Genomic DNA, 16,398 nt, shown 5'->3' with positions numbered 1-16,398 from the left:
AGGCGGCTCCCCCTGGACCGCCTCGCTGGACTGGAGAGCAGAGACTGGAGGTGGGTCCGCCCGGACCGCCTCTCTGGACTGGAGAGCAGAGACTGGAGGCAGGTTCCCCTGGACCGCCTCTCTGGACTGGAGAGCCTTGACTGGAGGCGGGTCCCCCTGGACCGCCTCGCAGGACTGGAGAGCTGGCACTGGTGGCGGGTCCCCCTGGACCGCCTCGCAGGACTGGAGAGCTGGCACTGGAGGCGGGTCCCCCTGGACCGCCTCGCAGGACTGGAGAGCTGGCACTGGAGGCGGGTCCCCCTGGACCCCCTCGCTGGACTGCAGGGCTTTGGCTGGAGGCGGGTCCCCCTGGACCCCCTCGCTGGACTGCAGGGCTTCGGCTGGAGGTGGCTCAGCAGGACCTTCAGAGGCTGGCGGCGGCTCAGCAGGAACCGTTGTTGTGACTGGCTGAGCAGAGACCATAGAGACGGCCGGCAGTGCTGGAACATGCACACCCACGCAGGCTTGGGCCGTGGCGTGTGCCGCAGGAACCCTTGGGACAACTGGCTGTGCAGGTTGAGGGTCCTCGGCGGCCGGCGGAACATGCGCACCCACGCAGGCTTTGGCCGTGGCGTGCGTAGTGGGAACCTCAGCAATGGCCGGCAGAGCGGAGATTTCGGCGGCTAGTGGCGCAGGACCCTTTAAGACAGCCGGTGGAGCAGGTTGAGGGCTTTCGTTGGCCGGCGGCGCAGGACCCTTTAAGACGGCCGGCGGCGCAGGACCCTTTAAGACGGCCGGCGGCGCAGGACCCTTTAAGACGGCCGGCGGCGCAGGACCCTTTAAGACGGCCGGCGGCGCAGGACCCTTTAAGACGGCCGGCGGCGCAGGTTGAGGGCTTCTTTCGGCCGGCGGGGCTTTTCTCTCGTCGGCCGGCGGGGCTTTTCTCTCGTTGGCCGGCGGGGCTTTTCTCTCGTCGGCCGGCGGGGCTTTTCTCTCGTCGGCCGGCGGGGCTTTTCTTTCGTCGGCCGGCGGGGCTGAGCTTTCTTCAGCCGGCTGCGCTGGGAGCTTGGAGACGGCCGGCAGAGAGGACTTGCGCACACCCACACAGGCTTGGGCCGTGGCGTGTGCGGTAGGAACCTCTGCGATGGCTGGCAAGGCGGTGTGCACCCCGGCCTCGTACACTGTGCGGGTCTTGTCAGGGGCAGACCAACATGGGAGAAGGTCGTCCCTGTCCCCGTAGAAAAAATCCCACAGCTGATCTTCATGAAGGCGGGGCGCTCTAGCCAGACTCTCTTGAGCGGCAGCACCTGCGCCCGGCCGACTCACCGGGGAAAGGGAGGTGACGTCGGCTGCAGTTGGTGCGGCTTCAGCGGGAATGTCAGGCTTGGCCTCGGGAGATTTTCTGTGCCGCCGAGTCCGGCGTCTGCGCTGGGAGGAGCCGGGCGGCGATGAAGAGACTGCTGCTGACGGTGAGGCATCGGGAGTTGCAGCAGAGACAGCAGCAGCAAAAGTTGCAGGAGCGGCGGGAGCCGCAGCAAAGACGAGAGCTGAAGCTGAATCTGTAGCGGGGGCTGCGGACGAGGCAGCGGCGGCAAAGGCAGCAGGCGAGGTGGACAGACTGGTTGGCGGAGGTCTGGGTGGTGGTGATTTGCAGAGGAGCTGGGCAAGCGCTGCTTTGATGTTCCAGTCTAGCTCCTCAAACAGCCCAGACACTCCGAGGAGCGTCAGAAGTCCCATCTGGTTCTCCAAGCAGCCCCGCACGCGTTTAACCTCCTCTATCCGTTTCTTGGGAGGGCTGAGCAGTGGAAAGGCCCTCAAACTTTCCTGGAGCTGAATCCAAAAACGCTCCACCGCGTCTCGTAAGGCGAGCTCACCATGAGAGCTCTGTGTGGGCGTCGGGTTCAACTTTGGCTGGGTCATGCTGTCAGGATTTGTTCTGATGAACCCGAACACCACCACACACAGAGCTGTGTTTTAAGGAGTTTTATTGAAGGCTTTGAGTAATGGAGATGGAGACCACAGACTGTACCAGACAGGAGCAGACGAGTGATGGAGGAGATGGCTGACGGTAGAGACACGGTGAAGCTGGAGCAGGCAGTTGGCTGAGCAAGGCGTCAGAGGTAGGGCTCTCAGGCTAGAAGGCGTGAGACTCAGGCAGGCAACAAGGAGTGAATGCAGATGACCCAGCGACGAGGAGCAGACTGAAGAGGGCTTATATAGGAGAGCTGGCAGGTGTATTGAGTCCGGACTTGATTATTGCAGCAGGTGAAACTGATCCAGCATGGAGTGAAGCAGGGCAGAGTGGATGGTGGAAGGATCTGGAACTGTCCATGGTGCAGAAGGGAGACCTGCACCCTGACACCAAGCTTTATACTACTGCCAACAAAAGGCCTTGCAATGGCTTAGATAACATGCAAATTCAACCGAAACAGGCCCACCCCTTTAGTAATGGGCGGTCGTGGAAGCCATTAAGCCAGCAGATTGAACCGAAACTGGTCCACTCCTCTGTAACAAGGAGTCGTTAGGGTTGTTATTGGCCTGGTTTAAAGGAACAACGTTTTGATCCCCCGTATGGGGGTGAGAATTGAGGTGATGATTGGCCGGAATTAATCCTATAGCTGGATTGTAAATTTTGAGTTGGAACCTAAGGCCTCCTCCTCTGTTTAAGGTTGTTTTTTTATCTCTTAACGTAGATTACTTCCTTCACACCCCTTTCAAACCATCTGTCTTCTTTGTCCAAAATGTGAACATTTTGGACAAAGAAGACACTCAAAAGAGTGTCCTTTGTCCTTTAGGTGTAGATGGACAGCAGAGTCTTGTCCTGAGGAGGTGGCTCTCCTGTGTTGAGCCATGCATCTGTGGAGAGGTTGTTTGGTTTCTCCAATATAAAGATCAGAACATTCCTCACTGCACTGAACTGCATACACCACTCCGCTCATCTTAGGTTTGTTTTCCAAAAACAGCCATTTAACCTTGAAAGGTGCCGTATTTAATTACACAATAGCGCCCGCAACAACAGGTGTCTGGTATCTTAACGTAACCTTTTAATCCACTACACAATAACATGAACAACATAGGAGGCTGAATAGGCTAAATTAACTTAACAAATCAGTTACTCCAACAAGTAACCAATCAGTAAGCAAGTTCACTAAGCTCCCGATCTCATTCCATATCTGTGAATCCATTGAATTCTTCATTGTCTGTGTGGCTTCTGAACAACTCCGCCAATTCCTGAGGAAGACAAAGAGCTGTGCCATCCTTTGCCCGGCTGTCATCAAACTGAAGTCCTTGCTTTGTCAGTCCATTCAAGGACTAGCTGGAAAGTTGCATGGCACATTCTTCCTGTTGCTGTGAAGCTGTGCTCTCCATCCACCATCCAATCTTCCCAGGCGGCGCAAGACTGCCTTAAAGCTCTGGTTCACTGAGACGTCAAGTGGCTTGAGTAATTTGGTTAAGCCTCCAGGGATGAAGGGTGGTATGGAGTTGCAGGATTTAATTTTATCTTTCAACTGTGGCGTAATGTCCACTCGCATACTGTCTATCACAAGTAGAGCTTTGCATGTTTAAAAAAGCCATCGGGGCGCTTAGTGTAATTCAATTCAATTAAATTTTATTTATATAGCGCCAATTCATGAAACATGTCATCTTAAGACACTTTACAAAGTCAAATTCAATCATATTATACAGACTAGGTCAGATTATAAAGATTGGTCAAAAATGTCCTATATAAGGGAACCAGTTGATTGCTTCAAAGTCCCGACAAGCAGCATTCACTTCTGGGGAAGCGTAGGGCCACAGGGAGAGTCGTCTGCATTGTCCATGGTTTTGCAGAAATCCCTCATACTGACCAAGCATGAAGCGACAGCGGAAAGAAAAACTCCCCATTAACAGAAAGGAAAACCTCCAGCAGAACCGGGCTCAGTGTGAAGAGTCATCTGCCTCGACCGACTGGGGGTTACAGAAGACAGAGCAGAGACACATCAAGACAGACAAAAAGCACAGAAGCACACATTGATCCAGTAATCTGTTCTACATTAGATGGTAATAGCGGGTGATAGGTCCCAATGTATGGAACCTATGGCATAATTGCTCCCTTCTGAACTGATTTTGACAAATGGTTGACGGGTTTGGTCTACTACAAACAATACACAAATGGAGCTTAAGCGGAATTTTAGTCTGAAGAAACTCTATTGCCTACCTCCATCCAATCAGAGACTTATCCGCCTTTGTCGCAAGCCTATCAGCTGCTGTTCATTCTGATGACACATGACTGCGTCCCCAGGTTCACTAACCAATCACATCATGAAGTTTGCAGACGACACAACGGTGGTGGTCCTGATCAGAGACGATAACGACCAGGACTACAGAGAGGAGGTGGAGCAGCTGGTGGCAGAGACAACAGCCTGATCCTGAACGTGGAGAAGAAGAAGGAGATCATCATCAACTTGAGGAAGAACCAGCCGCACCACGCTCCACTGCTCATCAGCAGCTCAGCTGTTGAGGTGGTCAGCAGCATCAAGTTCCTGGGGGTGCACATCACGGACAACCTCACCTGGTCTGTGAACACCACGTCACTGGTGAAGAAGGCACAGAAGTGATTGTACTTCCTGAGGAAGATGAGGACAGCCCACCTGGGTTGTCACACAACCCAGGGTTACAAAGTGTAGCACTTTGTAAGCCAGACATTCAACATTTCTTGATCCATCCACCCTTTCTCATTCACTGCCACAACAACTGTGGGGGGAGTTTGTCTTTTCAATTCAATTTTAATACAATTTCCACAACATGCCAGGACCACTGTAAAGTGTGATTTGTCATGACCAGTTGTCACTATATTCACAATTCTTTGTCTTTTCTCACTAACTCCAAACTTTCTTTGTGCTGCTCGATTACTGTTTTCAGCTGCATATTTTACTACCTGCAGTTTGTAATCTGCAGAATAGAATTTTCTTTTCTGGGGCATTTTGATTATGGTCAGACTTTCTTAGTTGTCAGTTAACAGTTAATGTGTCAGTTAAATTTTAAATGGTATAGACCAGGAACATAGTCACCAACATAGTCACCCTGCGCTCGGTAGCCCCCAAGGACAATATTTGGTGCCCTCAAAAAAAATAGCACAACCCTCAGGTGAGCTGCAATGAAAATGCTATTTTATGCAACTGTTCTTCCTTTTTCAATCATACTTGTGTTCAGATAGATTTAAAATGACAAAATCATTAAAAACACATTTATATTACATAAAGTTAAGGTGAGCTCTAATTCTTCTAGTTCAAAGATCAGTACAGGTAGCCTGTCGTATCACACAGTACCAGTGAAGTAGTTCTCAGTTTGAAAAAGGTTGGTGACCCCTTGTATAGACGCAGGGTACAGTTGTCACATGTCTAGAGTGCCTTTTTACGGCTATAGACAGTAATGTTTACTCCTGGGTTCATGTTGGTCTGTATGATTTACCATTTAAATTTGATATATATGTCACTACGGACTGTACTAAGTCGCAGGATCGGCCAAACTATGAAAAAATGTATGACTTATAGTCTGAAAAATACAGTAGTTCCAAATTAACTGCTGTTTTGTGTAAGCAACAGCAGTGGTCCATCTGCTGGGTTTGGAGTCAGAGTTATTAGGTGATCCCAACATGAGCCCCTTTTCCGTTAAAAGGCCCAGGATTTAAAGCCTGTGCTGTTGGGTTTTCATGTACCTGTTTGGGGTCATTTATGTAAAACAACCCAATGACATATGGGACATTGTGATGAAAAACAGCAGTACCACTCCAGTCCAGCGGGTGGCAGCAACAAGACAAATTATTCTCTAGTTATCCCACTTGATTCACTGCCTATGTATACCTGCCTCACTCATTCACTCCCTGCTAGAACGCCTCTTCCTGTCTCGCTGCCTGCATTTGTTTTCCCCAATCTTTTTGTCGCTCAGCAGGCTGGTCTTGTGTTCTCGCCCTGCCCATGCTTGTAGGTTTCTCTAGTGCTTGTTTGCACCGCCTGGTTCAGGTTTTTCCTGGTGAATCTGTCTCTCAATCTGCCCACAGTGGGGACACAGCGGCTGCTTCTGGGGAAGTTTGTCTCTGTCTGCATCACCTGGGCTCTGTTTCAGAAAGAATGGTCTATCTACCCTGAGTAGAAAGCTGCTACTCTGAGTAGTTCTGCCTCATGCTGTCATAGTAAGCATTTTCGGTTTCAGAACAGATGATATCAATCAAGTAACTAAACAATGTCCAAACAACCCTGAGTTGAGCACGAACATGAAAGAAGGCCTCATTAATGGCGCGCAGATAACACAATTCACCATGGCAACCGCAGGAAATAAGAAGCCTTGAAGTGCACATTTCCTGTGGGTGGAATTAGAAATCTTTAATAAAGGCATATGGATATGCTGGTGAAGACTATCAGTTATCCAGGTCATGATCATTCCAAAAAACAAAAAAAAGAGCAACTGGACTTTTTTCCAAAGTTTGAAGACGTTTCGTTCCCTTCCAGAAAGCTTTCTTATTTCAAATGTCTGGAATAGTGAGGAGTTCCAAGCTTTATATTATTGCCCAAAAGGATGTTGTTATGGCTTAGATAAAATACAAATTAAACCAAAACTGGTCCACCCCTTATCAATGGGGAATTTGCAGGCCAACAATGACCCTAACGATCCCCATTGTGTCTCACCTCGCCCTGTTGAACACCTGGACTTTTTTTGAATAAGTACGTCACCTAGCCTATCAGATCTATCCGTCCCATTGTGTATGAACTCTGCCTTTTTCACTAACCAGATTCCAGTCTCAGCCCATCTGTCACTTCCGGCGTGGCAGTCAGCTGTTAGCTGATAAATAATGCATGTGAGGTAATGTTAGCAACACCCTAATTTCTATTACGAAGGTAAAATAAGTAATAGTAATATCTGTCATGGTTTAAGTTGTCTGGCTTCTTTCTTGCTTTCTAGTTCACCCAGCTCTCCCTCCCACAGCCATTAGTCACACCTGTTGGTAATCAGTCAGATGCATTTCACCTCCTAGTCTCCCTATTTAAGCCTCCCTCTGTCTCACTCTTGTGCCGGTCCGACTTCAGTCACCACCTCCCATGCCAATCCACGTTTGCCTTTGAAGATTTGTTCCTCTCGAGTTAAGGTTAGTCTAGCCAGTCATTCTAAGGACTGTTACCCTCTGTGTTTCCCTGGAGAAATTTCTGCTCTGTGTCTTGGTGTCTCTTCAGAACTGCTAACCTGACTAGCCGCCCAGGAGATGCGCTGCTCTGAACCACACTGTCTCCTGAGAACTGCTACTCGCACCTCTGTGCTTCCTGGCCACTTTGGTCGTTATGGACTCTAGCTCTGGGCCGTCAGCTCCTATCGTCACCTACACCTCTGATCCTCTGCAACCCTGACCCTCCGGACTTCATCATCCACCATCCAGTACCTCTTGTTAATAAACTCTTTAAAAACCTTCAGTCCCGTGTGCGCATCCTGAGTACACCGGTAAACAAACATGACAATATCATCATTATTGTCATTGAAACATACATTACAACAAAATTTGTTCTCTGCTTTTAACCCATCACCCTTGGGGAGCAGTGGGCTGCCATGTGCAGCGCCTGGGGAGCAATCGGGGGTTAAGGGTCTTGCTCAGGGACCCAGAGTGCAGGTGCTGGGGATTGAACCAGGTACTTGCATCCTTCTCTCAGTGCAAGCATGCTGCTCTAACCACTAGGCCAACACTCCCTATACACTGAGACGCAGCTTGGTAGGCAATTTGGGGTTAAATGCCTTGCCCAGGGGGCACATCAACATGTGGTAAGGGGCAGCTGGAATCAAACCCACAACCTTCTGATTGCCAGACGACTACTCAAGCCACAGTTGCCCCTACTGTATACACAGTATATTGTATATTGTGTATAGTCCTTCTGAAAATGCTGTTTTACAATTTTCTCTGAAAATACTGAACAGCTTTCAGCAAATCACACACACAGTTGTACTTTCCTTGTAATCTCAAATTGAGGTCATTAAGATGTGCTGTGATGTCAACCAGAAAAGCTATTTTATCCATCTTCTTTTTATCTTCCAGAAACTACAAGAATGCCTAGGCCTTTTGACTTTGTTGTTGTGACAGAAACGTTTTTGATTTCATGTCCTAAGCTGCCAAACATGTACCAGCACTCGTCCTTTGCTTAGCCATGTAACATTGCAGTACATAAGTAATTCATTGGCCTCTGCATTCACGTCTGTTAAAAATTCATGAAGAGAAGGTGCTGATGAGATGAAGAAGCATTGAGAAAGTTTTACATTTTTTAGTTAATTGTATTGATTACTGCTCCATATTCCTCTGAGAGGGATGATAACAAGTCTGGATTTTCCCCTTTTAGTCGAGTAATTGCGCCTGTTTCTCGTCCTATAATTGATGGTGGTGATCAGTGGTTATAGATGCAACATTTTTCAGATTGATCCCTCTTTCAGTTAACATTTGTTTAATTGCTGAATAAAAGTCCTCTCCTCTGGCGTGTGTTTTTAGAGGCACTATCCCCAAAACGCCTTCCAAAAAGGACCAGGAGTGCCTTCTTCTTTGTCTTTGTCTGGCATTTAAGATGTAATAAGGTGCATTACTGCCACCAGCTGGCTTGAAGTGTGGATCAAGTCTCACTCACATAGTTACCCAGGACGCCTGTTCAATAGTCAGACATGGCAGTTGGCAGGAATAAAATCTATGTATCTCACTACTAGTACATGAGAAAATGCTTTGTGATCCAGAAAAAAATCATACTGGGGTCCGGATCTGGACCGGAGCAGGGGATCGGGGACTCCTGGTCTAGTTACTGGCAGCGTGTAGTCATTCCAGGTGAAGAGTACAGGTGTCCCCCCTCCTTCAAGCACAGTTGTCCACCTTGGATGACATCTGAGGGCAAAAGATGTCCACTGCAGGCGGTAGTGGTCCTCTTGATAAGATTTTTATGTCACAGGGCGTGCTAGGGTGGCGCAGTGATTAGGAGGAACTATGGTGTTCAACTTCACCATTGTTTGGAAGGATTCCTCCAAACAACGGCCTTTAGCTCTGCAGTACACTGCACTGTATGTGTTTGGCATGTTTAAAACAGTGCTCACTGGTGTATTTGTGCAGGTTTGTGTAGATAAATACTTTTTTTGAGAACGATCTTATGTGTGTGATAATATTTAAAAAAAACAGATATGGGAGAAATATTAATTTTCATAAAGAACTGGCTATAAGTTTAAAAGGCAGGACAGTGAGGAGCAGGCAAATAGCCAGACCAGAACATGACGTACAATAATATGTTCTTCCATGAGGTTTTGGGAGGGTTTAACAAAGCCTGAATGTTTTCTTTGAAACAAAGCTCTGGCTATGCTACTTTGATCATTTTTTCCCTTCCGGTCCTAAGATACTGCCAAATGCTCACAGTTTTTTTCTAAACAGGAAACCTACAGGTAAGAGACAGCCACACCTAACTCACCTGAGATCAATTTCCTGTGACTAAGGGCTAAATTTATTTGAAGGAGGTGTGTTGATTTCCTTTAAAGTGAAACTCTGTGTCAACTAGATTAACTAGCCCTGAAGTTTAAAACATGCATTTGTCCATAAACACTAGTAATAACAAAGCAAGTTTGCAATAAAGCTTGCCTAACCAGATGAGTGAGCGGTGCTTTATTGTGACAGCATATCATATCTTCATCTTTCTGGTTTGACTTTACACTTTCACACTGGCTGTGAAGCTACATTTTGTTTTGTGGAAAAAATGTCATGTTGAGACAATTCAATTAAATTGAGATTAACTGGTTTGCTTGTGCATTTAAGGATAGAATAATGTTGATTAGCTGGAATATTTGTCTTAGAATTTGAAGAATACAGAACTTTTCTAAGCAGTTTTGACCTTTTTGTTTGCATGCTGTACTTCATAGGTGTGCCAGTGTGGTTCCTTGGAAACTGTGCTGTTGCTGGGATCTTAGCTGGTTTGAGACATTTAACTCTCATCCTTCTGAATTAATCTCTGAGTTAGTCTCTGATTCACAACAGCTGACAGTAGATTTATTTTTAGAGGATTTTGTAATTCAGGTCAAATCTTATCTGTACCAATTTAAAAATTCTTAAAGTTTTTAAAAGTCAAAGTATAAAGTATTATAATGTCTAGCCATTCATATCCAATACAAATGTTTCAGAATCAACATTTCCAAATATATGAACGAAGGCTGCAGTATAAGTATTTAATTTCCCTTTTGGATTATCAAAGTATTTTTGAATTAAACTAAAGTGTTTCCTTACAAATAAAAATAAACCAATGTTGAGGAATGTGAGTTTCTTATCATCTATGTGCAGGAGTCAAGTCTGTAGCAACTGTTTTAATATGAACTAAAGTCTCTTGGGAATATTTCAGATACTTTTTTAAATATATGTTAAAAATTAAGGCAAATATGAAAGCAAAAGCAGTAATTTTGGAAACTTTGTCTCATACGATTGTAGGAAAAAGCATCAATCATTTTCAACAAAATGAAAGATTGCTCTTAACTTTTGAAAGTAAGCCATGTCTCCTTCTGTTTTTCTGTCTTTCTCAAGCTTTTTCTTCCAAGATGAAGGTTAATCAGCTGGGAGAAGCTTTTAAAGGTAAAATCCAGGAGCAAAGGTTCAGCTGACCAAGGAATGGATTCATATTGCAGTTAATCCTCAAAACAACAAAGCCTGCTTGGATTTTCTTTCTAATGCAAAACAATATTTAATCACAAGTGTTGGTAAAGCGAATCTCTTGTTTTTTCTTTCACTAACTTGAAGTGATTTGCACTAAGAGTGAACCAGGAAGTGTCTGTATTGTGCTTAGATTTTAGGATGGAGGACATTCTATGAAGGTAATCTTGTTCCAATAAGATTTGTGCATTGTAAGCATGAATTTGAAGTTGTAGAGGGAGTTAAATTCTAAGTTTTGTATTTGTAGATAAAAAAAAAAAAATTACAAGTACAAATTTTTTTTACACCTGTTCAAATAATTTCTTTTCCTCTACACAAATACAAATCAATAATTTACAACTGCACAAATCTGCTGCTGTGAGTCACAAATTCAATGTTACAAGTTACGCCTTCATTTTCACTTTTGACACAAATGTGGCGCTGGTAAAAATAATCTGTAACTTGTGGGTAGTACCCAGGACTTTAAAGCTGTCTGAAGTTATATTTGGTAAGTGCATGATGGATAATAACTGTAAAATAGTAACTTTTGTCGAGAGAAATTTATACTCATTTATTGTGACCATAGTAACCATAACATATATATATATATATATATATATATATATATATATATATATATATACCGACTGCCAAAAAATAAATAAATTAATCAATAAATAAATACACTAAACAGCCCAAGCAGCATATACATGTACATCTAATAAATACTGTTTTTCGAAAAGTAACTATAAAGAGTGCAGGAGCTAGGTTTAAAGTGTCTGCTGCAGACATAGTTTAGAGAATGCTACGGGTTTGAGAGTAATAACAGCAGCAACAAAAAAAAGGTACAGTTTTAGGTGACCACGACCGCAGCTGCTACCGCCGTCGGCTCGGAGCTTCGGCTCTGCGGCACATTCTATCGTCTTAAGGGAATCAGAGCTGGACTTACACTATTAGACCTTAGCTGCTTGGGCTGTTTAGTGTATTTATTTATTTATTTATTTTTGGCAGTCAGTATTTGACTGAAAGTTAAAAGGGACGCGAGTAGACCACAACGCCGACTGTTTTTAACGTGCGTTAATGGCGCTGATGTTTTTTTCCCTCGCTGCGGTAGTTCCAGTGACCCGCGCTCACTGTTTCCAAGCCTGATTATTTCATACGACTTTAATTTTTTTTTCTTCTATTTGCGGGTTGCTGTTATTTGGCTTTGTTTCTGAAAGTGAAGTCGCTTTTTGACTCTTAAATAAGTGACGATGCAGTGGATATAACCAGCTGAAATCCCTCCGCCTTATAATGCACACATTAGCCTATAGTCACCTCTGTGATGCGATAAACTCAAAACAAATCTACCTTCATTTTACATGGATTTAGATCTGTGATTAACCACAGAAACAAATTTTATAACCAAATCATTTGCAGTTGTATGTTGGAGTTTATCTCCTTTGTTTATCATAGCTGAAAGCTAAAACATTTCTTTTTTTTTTCTTCTTTTTTTTTAACTAATGGAGACTTCAGAAAGAACAAAAAGGAGGAAAATATTGGCAAAAGTGGAGGAACATTTGCTTATGCTTGAAAAGGAGTCTATGGCTTTGTTGGCAGTTAATTCGGAGAACATGGATTCCATGGACACTTTTGATGATGCTTGCGATGACAATTTATCAAGTAATTCAGAAAGAACACAAAGGCAAATATTGGCAAAAGGGGAGGAAAATTTGCTTATGCTCGAAAAGGAGTTGACTGATTTGATGGCAGTTAATTCTGAGAACATAGATTCCATGGACACTTTCTACGATGCTTGCAATGAGAATTTATCAAGTAATCATGAAGAAGAAAATTCCACTGACGTTTTTTATGACTGTAACATTCCATCATTTGATCATATCAATGAAAATTGGGATTCATATGATATGCCAGATAGTGAGAGTATAGATCTTACAATGATGGACAGACGCTGATCTCCTCTTCTCGTGGCAATAACTGTTTTTCTGTTGGGGGAAATGTTGTTATTGTGCAAAACATATTGTCACATTCCGGAACCGTTAAAGTACTGTGTAATTCCTTTGAAAACGCCCAACCATTTTTCACCTATTTAATGGACTCCTCACTTATTGGAATTCTTTTTGTCTTCAATTTATCTGAACACCTACAGCTACTACCTGTGGAGGACTTAAAAACAAAAGTGGTTCTGTTACCACACAAGACTGGATATGTGGCATTGCCACTCCTGCACTAGTGTGCTACCTATTTGTTTTTTTTTTGTTTGTTTTTTTATTTGTTGTTATGCATGTATTTCTATTGATGTGTATTTTTTTTCTTTAAGCATGTTGCCTTTTGCAATTGTTGATTTTAAAAATGGTGGAGGATTGGCAGTGATTCCGACCAAATGGTTTATCGGGCCTGAGGAGGATGAATGCTACTGGCCACCAGCAAGAGTTAACATTGCAAAGGCGGTCACAGAGCAACATGACCCACACTTTGACTGGGCAACCTACAAGTTGAATGTCAAGAGGAAAGCAGGTAGGGTAATCATCTTTCTTAATTAATGTATGGTATGATCCGACAAGAAGAGCTCACATTGATTTAGTTACAATTTGTTCTCTGAAATAAAAGTAATTGTAATTCTTTCTTTTGTATCTCTCGGACAGCAACATACGAGGTAGCTCGTATAAAATTAGTTGAGTTTGAGCAGAACACAGATGTCCCGACAGAGTCTGAGGTTGTGGCGTGTAAGGACACCGATTGGAACTCATTTTGCACTGATTCCTGGCACTCGTTGCACAATTTAAAGAGCGCTGATAGAGAAAAACTTGCGCCCGGAACTTTATATTGCGGATCAAGAGTGGCAAGTAATTGTTTGAAGCCAGGTTTTTCGGCTGCAGACGTATCAATCACTATGAAGCATTTTACTGCATGCATGATGTCCTTATGCCGCTTGGACGCTTTTTCATTTTATCACAAAGAAGGGAGCCCAGCTTAGCTGCTATACCTGCTTTGCTTTGGAAGAAGTTCCAGAAGATTGAATGGGCTCGCGCTGCTGCGCGTGTGAGCGGCTTACGTGATGAAACAAGTTGGTTGCGTTACCAGACTTTGTTTTTACCGGTTCCTTGCAAGTTTTACAAATCACTGTGGTTTATTTCTGTCAGACTGGCGAACTACTAAAACCCCGTTTTGGGACCGTTTCCTCCACCACTCCTTGCTGCGACATATTCCCCCGCTCTGTGTTGTGGTTTGAGAGAGCGGCGCTTTGTGACGGCCTGCCTGGGTCCGAGATTACGATTGGTCGAGAGGAAGCAGTGACTGTAGCATCAACTAATATGATAGGCTGAAAGGAAGGAAGGAAAACTCTCTATCGAACTTTTATCGACCCTATTTTTTTTTTATCGCTCCACACGTCTATTGATCGATATATATTGTTATTGAATTATCGTCCAGCCGTAGTCTGTGCTGACATCTTCTTTGCCTATATTCAACTGGTCTACAATGACACTTTTATGGTTGTACTCCTCCTTAGGTCAGCCATGTCACCACCCGAAACCCCGCAAATGCAAATAAGGGACAACATTCTTGTTCGCATCCTGACAGTCCTTGAGGAACTCAAAGAAGACAATCGAGTCACTAGAAGGATGCTACAAACCTTGGCACAGCGTGGCAACAGTGGCGACACCCTTTCTTTCATCCCAGATGGTTTCCCTCTAAAGACAGTTAGGGAGGTCGAAGTGATGGAGGAAAAACTGTCTGACCCAAGCTTCATGTCTGAACTGGTATGTATGTAAAGTTTAGGCTAGTGAAATTTCATTCAGTTTTATTGGGGGGCTGGCAGTAGATCTGATCTGAGCTGCAACAAATCATCAATAAATTGAACAGTAATCAATAATTCAATTAATTGGCAACTATAGTTTTCTTAAAGCAAAAAAGTCCTAATTCTATGATTTAAGCTTCATAAATAAGAATATATCGGTCTTCTTTGTTCATTCATGGCCATAAACCGAGTATCTCTTTGTTTTGTGGACAGAACAAGAGATTTGGGAAGCACTGACATATTTCAAAATGTTTTAACATTTTATTATTATAGCAACCAATCGATTAATTGTTGAAATAATCAACAATTATACATTAATCTATATCGATAGATTAATCAACAATGAAAATAATCTAGATCCAGAGTCTGTGTTTTTGTTAGGTTTACTCCAGTGGCTATAAAAATGATTTAACTGGGGGTGTGCTCGTGGCGTAGCTGGTAGCGCGACCCATGTTTGGAGGCCTTTGGTCTGACCTGCGGTCCTTTGCTGCATGTCTCTCCCCTTCCTCCACCCTTTTCCTGTCAGTCTACTGTCAATAAAAGTGAGCCATTAAAAGCTGCAAAAAATTTTTTAAAATGATTTTACTTTGTACTGACTTTGTTCCCCCTTAGGTCACAGCAGTGGCAGACATTGGAGGGAGCACTGTGGATGAGGCCACACGACGCATGATGGTCTTCATCATGGACCATGACCTGTCAAGGCAGTATAACTTTGTGGACTTTAAAGTTGTTTGAAGTCATATTTGGTAAGTGCATGATGGATAATAACTGTAATATATTAACTTTTGTCGAGAGAAATTTATACTCATTTATTGTGACCATAACATATATTTCCTGCAGGAGCTTTAAAGAAGAACACCTTAACCAGCCAGATCACCAGGAATGATGTGGAGAGGGCAGTTTTGAAATGGCTGATCGGATTAAGGAACAGGGGAGGCAATAGACAGGCCAGACAGGTCCCTCCTTCACCCTCCTTCTCCCACTAGATCCACTTCTTGCTCAGCGGAAGAAAATTTGTTATGGGACCTTTTTTTTTTCTGTTCCATTTTTTTTCTTGATTGTAGTGACTACTTGTCAATGAAAAAACTTAAAAGTTGTCATGTTTGGCTTTATATGTTTTGCCCACATGCAGAATACACTCAGGAATACAGGTAGATAGAAAAAGGGTTTATTGAAGTCAAAACTCGAGAGCGGATTGTTCAGCAGGATGGAGCTCGGACTGGGACCAGGAGGACGGGAAGCCGGTTTGATCTAAAAGACAAGAGGATCTGTTATCTTTGGCAGAGGTAACCGGGAGGATGCTGCTGGACGTGGACGTAAGCTTACCACACGGTGGAGGACCCAGGCCGGGGAGGTGGCAATGAGAACTGGGTGTGGAGCTGATGATGAAACCACAGGTGTCCGGAGAAAACGGCGAGTGGATGCGGAAGCGGGTCCGAGCAGCACCGTAAATTCCAGGAATCCAGATCAGCGGGAGGAACCAGTTGCTTGCCCGAAGATGGCTGGGCTCTAGAGTTGTTGTCCAGGAGGAAACGACAGGAAACCACGAGGTGAGCAAAAGGAGAGGTGACCGATGGATCTTGACAGTTGTCAACACGAGAGGGGATCGTCCGGATGCAAAGGTGGAACCTGGGAGACACAAAGGTAGGAACTCGCATATAAGGATATCAAGGCTAGAGATCCGAAGCTGGCTTTCATACCACGACGGTAACACTCTGGCATCCTCCCGCTGTCTGAGCACGGTTCTTATAGTGCTGTCTGGTGCTGCTCAACAGCCCGCAGGTGTGTGGGCTCCGCCCACCCATCAACCACGAACACCTGTGGAGAAAACTAGCAGAACCATCACCAGGCTGCACAGCCCTGCTGACAGGGTTCTGACAAAAGTAAACAAACAAAAGATAAATTTAAATCAAATAGTCACTTGATGAATAGTGGGTTTCTGGTTTTACGCAGTACAAAAAATTCT

At 44.4% G+C, this 16,398-nt stretch overlaps 1 long non-coding RNA gene across 1 annotated transcript; it reads left to right on the top strand.

Moving 5' to 3' along the window:
- The first annotated feature begins 12,957 nt into the window (after nt 1–12,957).
- LOC118564331 lies at nt 12,958–15,150 on the top strand. The gene is made up of 3 exons (XR_004931769.1): nt 12,958–13,150; nt 14,145–14,394; nt 15,045–15,150. It is a non-coding gene; the product is annotated as an uncharacterized LOC118564331 (long non-coding RNA).
- Nucleotides 15,151–16,398: the final 1,248 nt, after the last annotated feature.

This window comes from Fundulus heteroclitus, chromosome 10 (assembly GCF_011125445.2).
Source record: "Fundulus heteroclitus isolate FHET01 chromosome 10, MU-UCD_Fhet_4.1, whole genome shotgun sequence".
In the NCBI taxonomy this organism is placed as follows: Eukaryota; Metazoa; Chordata; class Actinopteri; order Cyprinodontiformes; family Fundulidae; genus Fundulus; species Fundulus heteroclitus.
The sequence above is the reverse complement of the archived record's forward strand: the minus strand, read 5'-3'. Positions and strand labels throughout refer to the sequence as shown.